Source organism: Petaurus breviceps, unplaced genomic scaffold, assembly GCF_028583685.1.
Source record: "Petaurus breviceps papuanus isolate PSGF00001 unplaced genomic scaffold, PetGlider_PUasm1.0 189, whole genome shotgun sequence".
In the NCBI taxonomy this organism is placed as follows: Eukaryota; Metazoa; Chordata; class Mammalia; order Diprotodontia; family Petauridae; genus Petaurus; species Petaurus breviceps.
In genome coordinates this window covers 31,820,236-31,827,557 of record NW_027185809.1, presented here as the reverse complement: position 1 = coordinate 31,827,557, position 7,322 = coordinate 31,820,236, and the positions used below count along the sequence as shown (strand labels likewise).

Sequence of the window (7,322 nt, the reverse complement as noted above, 5' to 3'; positions counted from 1 at the left end):
CTTTAAGCATCTTTCTCGATGCTGTTTTAATCTGTGAACTGCCCCACATACTTCTGGTAGCAACTGAGAATTTAAATCTTAAATAAAAATCAATTAGCAGCAAAGAAAGGGTTACTCAAAGAGGAGGAAAAAAATCTAAGTTCAACACTCCTCCCTCCCAGCACTGATTCCCTTCTCTGGATGAGGAAGAGGCCCTTTTGGATAATAGACTTCAGCTTGGGAGTATGCCCAGGTCTCCCACCCGCCCAGGTCACATAGCAGTACCTTTGAGACAAGAGACCCTCTGAAAAAGAACAGACATATCCAACAAGCTAGGCCACTGCAGGAATTCTGGGGACCTTGTATCTTCCTCTCTCAATATGGTACAATAGAACGGATGCTGGAGTTGGAGTCAAAAGACCTGAGATTGAATCTTGGGCTTGCTACTTTCTACCTAGGAGGTACACTGGATAGAGTGCCAGGCTCAAAGACAGAAAGATTCATCTTCCTGAGTTCAAATCTGGTCTCAGACACTTCTTAGATGCTGTAACCCTGGGCAAGTTACTTAACCCTGTTTGCCTCAGTTTCCTCATCTGTAAAATGAGCTGGAGAAGGAAATGGTAAACCACTAGCTGTGTGACCCTGGGCAAGTCACTTAACCCTGTTTGCCTCAGTTTCCTCATCTGTAAAATGAACTGGAGAAGGAAATGGCAAAGCACTCCAGTATCTCTGCTGAGAAAACCCCACATGGGGTTTAAAGTGAATTTTAAATTTTAAAGTGAATTTTAATTTGTATTCTGAACTTATTAAACAACTGGACAACAAAAAACAACAATATGTGTGACCTTAGACACTTAACCTAATCTTTAAAATTAGAGGGATGAAGTAAATAACCATAAGATTCCTTCCAGCTCAAGAAAATGATCATTCTGCCAGGCCCACAGTCCATCAGTTAGACCAGTTCCTGGCATCTGGCATCTGACAGCCAGTGAGGGTGGGGTTGATGCTTACTGGCCAGGAGGTGGCAGTGCCGAGCTGGCCAAAGGGTGGTCGTCCCCAGTGACTTTTTGTTGTGGCTCAGGGCCTGCTACAACAATTCTGGATCTAAGGGGTAGGGTTACCAGGGAAGAGCTACAGAGAAAAGTGTCTGTCAAACACGAGGGTAGGGTGGGGGATTCCTTGGAGAGACCTAGAGTTCTCAGACAATTCCCCCTGGCTGCACACTGCTTCCTCTGGGAGGAGAGAGGAGATTAGGGGAGAGAGATAATCAATCATCTCAATAATATATCCCTAAAGTACTTTAGGATTTTAAAAGTATTTTTCTCTCAACAATTCTGTGTGGTCAGGAGTACAAGTATTTTTTTTTATTCTCTATTTTAAAGTAAACTGAGGCTCAGCCAGCATAAATGACTTACTTCCTATCACACAGCTGGGGAAACTAGGTGTTGCAGCGGATAGAGTTCTGAGTCTGGAGTCAGGAAGACCTGACTTCACATCCCGCCTCAGACTCTAGCTGGTGTGACCCTGGGCAAGTCACTTTACCCTATTTGCCACAGTTTCTTCATCTGTAAAATGAAAGAAAGGGCAAACCACTCAGTATCTTTACCAAGAAAATCCCAAATGGAGTCATGAAGAGTCAGACATGACTGAATAACAATGATCTCACGGCTGTTAAGTGTCAGAGCTAGGACTGTTGATTCTTATCAGAATATCTCTCATGCTGCCTTGCAGAGATCTGACATTGTAATAATATCTTTGCATCTCATTCTTTATAAAGCATGTGATATTTATTAGCTCATTAGATGCTGCCAACATCGAGGGATGGTTTTATAGATGAGGAAATTGAGGTCAAATAGTTGGTAATCCAGGACTCATACCAAGGTCTGTTGACAACTAGTCCTGTGATGTTATTTTTTTAAGGTGAGTTTCAAAGTTTGTGTTTTAAAGTGAATTTTAATTTTTATTCTGAACTAATTAAACATCAGTCAGAATGGATATATGTAGTTTTGTTCTCTTCTCACTATGGAATGCCATAGTTGTCCTTGAACTGCTGCTGGGAACCTGAGGCTGGTGAATCAGGTTGATGAAAGATTGTACATGGCTGATAGTTTGCAGGAAGGGGATGATACTCTGTCCTATTCTCCCCTTCACTGAGTCCCCCAGTATGGAATGGAGGACAGATCTCAGCCTAGAGATGGCTGCCAACTTGGAATGGGGTCAGGCCTATTCCTGGACTCTACGAGGAGCTTGCCTGTCCCCCAACCAGGGAGTGGGGAGGGGATCGAGGGCAGCTCAGGCAAGGAAGATGATGAGGGTGGCGCCAGCACACAGAGAGCCTGATTGTGTTACAGACTCTGTACTTTGGGAAAATAAGTATTATGAATGCCTCTTGCTTGGGACAGTTCAGTATCCCAGAGACTTGGAGCCAAAAAAATGTCGGTTGAGAAAACAGTGCATGAGAGAACAGTGAATCTGCAGGTGAAGTCGGGGATGTCCTAGGGAGATGGGAGCAGGTGGACAAGAAGAGACCTTTCTGGCAGCGTCCTATGGAAGCCTCCCAGGGACTGAAGATGAAGTCCTTTGTTCTAGAGTGAGTCAAGATGTCTCCTTTTCTCGAGCGCCTCCCTCTCTTCTAGAGAAACCAGAGCAAACAGAGGAGGTAGAACAGGGATCCTTAACCTGGGGTCCACAGACTTCCAAAAGGTTCATGAAGAGATTTCAGGGAGGTTTATGAGCTTAGAAGGAAATATGACATCTTTATTTTCACTATCCTCTAACTGAAATTTAGCATTTCCTCCAATTATGAATTTAAAACCCCCCACAAATCAGAGAAGGGGATCGTAGGTTTCACCAGATTGCCAAAGGAGTTAATAATACAAAAAAGGTTAAGAATCCCTGTCTGAGAGTATTAATTGAAACTTTCCCCAGGCCTAAACTGTTGGGAAGGAAAAGGGAATCCCCTGATTTTGTCACTTGAGATATGCTGGGAAAGCTGCCAGACTGAGGAGGAAAATAATAAGAGCTCACATTTATATAGCAGATTAAAATTTGCCAAACACTTTTACATGTTACTTCATTACAGATTCACAATAATGCTGTAAGGTGGGCGTTATTGTTTTTATTCAAATTTTACAGATGAGAAAACAAAGAGATTAGGTGACGGGCCCAATGTCACACAGCTAGTAGGGGTCAGGGATAGGATTCAGCCTATTCATCCTGAATCCAAGCCCAGCATTCTGTCTACCATGCCATGGCCTCCTCTCCTTTGGCTTTGAGCTGGGCTAGTGAGGGCAGTTAGGTGGAGCAGTGTATGGACTCATCTCCGTGAGTTCAAATCTGACTCCAGACACTAACTAGCTGTGTGACCCTTGGGCAAGTCGCTTAACCCTGTTTGCCTCAATTTCCTCATTTGTAAAATGAGCTGGAAAAGGAAATGGCAAATCTTTGCCTAGAAAACCCCAGGTTTTCTATAAGAATAAGAATAATAAGAACTCAATAAGAACAGCAACAGCAAAAGTGATTCATCAAATGACCTTGAGTGGGATATTTTCTGCCCAGGGCGGGGGGCGCCCAGTCTCTTTGTCTGAAAAAGTTGTATTCTCTATCTCATCCCCCCAAAACTGAGTTTTTGAATGTATGTGCACATGTACACATATGGAGCCCCATGTGTTACCCAAGGAAAGAGTGCTCTACAAGCCCAAATAAGGCAGTGAGCTTTGATTAGAGCAGCCTGTGGACCTTTGTCTGGAGAGTTTATTATGGAAACTAATTTTTTGGCCAAAGCTTTCCTGACTCAGGGGTGCCTCCCTCAGCGTCTAGGTCACTTTTGGGATATGGAGGTTTTGATTGGACTGGTACTGGGGCATCAGTTCACAGGGTCCCTGGGGGACCTATCTCAGTCCAAAGAGACAGGAAGGGTAGTCAGGGATGCAAGGGGAGAACAGAACTTCCACCCAGAAATGTTCCAGAAGGTTGAAAATCCCAAGAGTTCCCTTTTCACGGCCCTGAAAAGCATGTGTTGAGACAAGCTAAGTTGAGGACTAGCCAGATTTTGGGGAAAACAGTGCTCTAAAAGGCAGGGTTGGGGGGAGAGTTCATTGTACAAAAAGGGAGGGAATGACTAGGACAGCCCAAGATACTTATAGTAGGATTCCCTCTGGGGCTATGAGGACAGAAGTCAGTGGTGCCCAAGAGTCCAAGACATGCCCAATTGACCTAGCACAGGCTGAAAGGGTGACCCATTTGTATTGCAGTCACCAGCCAAAGCCAACACAGGAAATGCCAGCCAGACCACGGCTATCCGGGGACCTCATTTACTCTGGTTGGCAGAGAGAGTCTAAATTCCCAGAGCTACAGAATAGCCAGAAAGGGGGAAGGGAAGGATCCAGCTTTCTCTACCACTGGAAAGGGATGTTCATTCTCAAGGCATTCCCTCATGGGGCCCTTCTCAGTTCCACTAATAGAAGGACAGTATTCAGATGAGCCTTCCTCATCCCTTTACATGTCCTCTGGGAGCTCTAATTTTCAGTATGGAAAAAAGAGAGAAAGAAGGCAGGCAGGCGTTACCCTGGATCGGAGCCACAGGGGACATTGGCTAGATGTAACTTCCCTCTCCTTTGAGTAGACAGGATCACAGACAGTTGCTGGAAACCAGCCGTCATGATTAAATCCAATGTTATTGGCCTCCCAAGTTGGGCTGGAGATGGGCCCCCACTGCCTTTGTCCAGCTGTGTCCAAAATCTTGTTGGGTTGGGAATGGAGTGGGGTGGAGGGAGGGACAAAGGGAAGAGATCAGGGAACAGTGTGTGCTGCTGTTGCTTATGTTGATCAAGTGAGTTCATGGACCATTACAACCATCTTAGCTTATGTGCAGAGAGCAGACATCATGATTTAGTGGAAAGATGATTTGGATCTGGAATTAGAAGACTTAGCTTCAAACCCTACATCTTGATGTACTACTTGTGCCACCTTAGGCAAATCACTTTTTACCTGTCTGGGTCTCAGCTTCCTTACCTGTAAAATGAGGACATTGGATAGAATGGTCTCTAAGGCCCCTTTTACTTCTAAATCCACAATCTTGTGACCTTGGCACTTCTAGGTCCCTTCAAAAATGTAAAATGACCTTACTTATTACTCTACTATGCATCAAGGCCAAGGTAGATAACTAGACACTTCTTTTTTCTTTTTAAATAGTACTTTATTTTTTCTGATTACATGTAAAGACAATTTTTGACATTCACTTAAAAAAAAATTTTGAGTTTCAAATTTTTCTACCTCCTTTCCTCACCTTCCCTCTCCCTAAGATGGTAAACAATTTGATATAAGCTATATATGTGTAATCACGTAAAACATATTTTCATATTAGTGACATAAAAGAAGAAATAGGCTAAAAGAAAAAAACGTGAAAAAAATAAAGTGAAAATAATATGCTTCGATCTGCATTCAGATTCCATCAGTTTTTTCTTTAAGCCAGACACTTCTTGAGAAGGGACATTGTTCCTAGAACAGGGAATGCCTATAACTCAAGAAGATCCCTATGGGTCATGAAGTTCTGCTCTCCCCTTGCATCCCTGACAACCCTTCCTGTCTCTTTAAACTGAGAGGGGTTCCCAGGGACCCTGGGAACTGGTGCCCCAGTACAATCAAAACTTCCATAACCCACAAGTATCACCCATAGAGAAGATCCCTAAAACCTATGACATACCTTGGTAGATAAAAAATAGTTAGCATTTATTTGGCAGTTAGGTGGTGAAGTAAACTTAGGGCCTCGAGTCAGGAAGACAAAATTCAAATATGACCTTATACACTTCTAGCTGTGTGACCCTGGGCCAGTCACTTAGCCCCATTTGCTTTAATTTCCTCATGTATAAAATGAGCTGGAGAAGGAAATGGCAAACCACTCCAGCATCTCTGACAAGAAAACTGGGGTCACAAAGTATCCCCATGTGGGGTCACATGATGTAATTGACAGAACAACAACATGAATCCGAGCAAGTAATTTAATCTTCAACTGTAAAATAGTAATGATAAAACAGCACCTACCTCACAGGTTGTCAGAAGAGATTGAACAAGAACCGCATCAAAGCATTTACATAAGGTTTGTAAAGTGCTGTTGTCTTACATGTTAGTTCATTTGCTACTCACACCAACCCAGTGAGGTAGGTGCTAATTTAAGATTCCCATTTTACGGATGAGGAAACTGAGGCTGAGAGAAGTTAAATTACTTGCCCAGGGCCGCACAGTTAGTAGGTATCCAGGGCAGTATGCGAACTCAGGTTTTCCTTACTCCAGTTCTAGCTGCCTGGCCGCCTTGGTCCCTAGCCACTTCTTTGTGCCTCCATTATGTGTTCCAAGGAGCCTCAGGTATCTAATCTTCATGTGGATGGACATTTCTCCATAAAACCCCAGGGTGCGGAGGAACTTCTGGGGATTAACTGGTTCATCCCTTCACCCATAAAACCATTTCCAATAAGTGGTTGATATATTCTACACATCTGCTGGGCTTCTATACTTGTGTGATTGTATAGGAGTTTCCTTCCTAAGAATATGTGTGGGAATGTGAGCTCAGATGAAGAAATCAGACATTTGAATTTGGGGTAGAAATCATTGCTCATCAGCGTCTCTCACTAAGTTCCCAGGGCAGGGAAGAACTGTGTTAGGTGACACTAGTGATGTAGCTCAATCCCCCATCAAAGGCAGGGCCGCTTCTCTTTGGAGAGCTGAGATCCAAGACACTGGAGCCAGAGGAGGCAGAATTCCTTCCCTAGGAACTTACCTGGAAGCTAACTCCATTTCTAGCCCTGGAAATTGGAACCTGGTATTCTTGTTGTCATTCCTGTTGTCACCAAGGGGTCATGGGGCAGGCTCCCCTTGGCTAAGGGGGCAAGGAGTTGGCTTGCTGTTTCCCTGCACTGGCTAGCGGAGCCTCTAGTTGATCAATTTCGTGAATGGGAAGCCCTTGAATGAAGCTTTATCTTCTATCCCCTGGAGGGCTGGGACATGCCAGAGGCCTGAGAACAGCTGGAGACTGGAGGGAAGTGTAGGACAGTAGCTGGGCTAGAGGAAGAGAGACAAGCACCATCTGGTCAGCATTAGCAAGACCGTGGGGTTGGCTGCCAGCACCTGGAGAGCATTAGGCAAGAAATGCCCCCCCTGGGGGCTCTGGGGGGGGGGAGGAAGAGGGGGAAGAATTTGTTTGCTTCGAGGCACAAAGAAGATTGAAATGAAATCTCTCCCTCCCTGCTGACTTGGGCTCCACCCCAATACCCCTCTGCCGCCAGCCTGGCTAGGCTGTGCTCAGCCTTGGGTCCAAACCCAGGCCCCTATAATGGTTCCAACTGGGC

General features: G+C 44.7%; 1 long non-coding RNA gene across 1 annotated transcript in view; it reads right to left on the bottom strand.

Moving 5' to 3' along the window:
• Positions 1-1,916: 1,916 nt before the first annotated feature.
• The window catches only part of LOC138164423 (uncharacterized), a 65,544-nt gene continuing 60,138 nt past the window's right edge, over positions 1,917-7,322 (bottom strand). Inside the window, exon 4 of the long non-coding RNA XR_011169054.1 lies at positions 1,917-2,611. This is a non-coding gene — a long non-coding RNA (uncharacterized lncRNA). The remainder of the gene's footprint in view (positions 2,612-7,322) is intronic.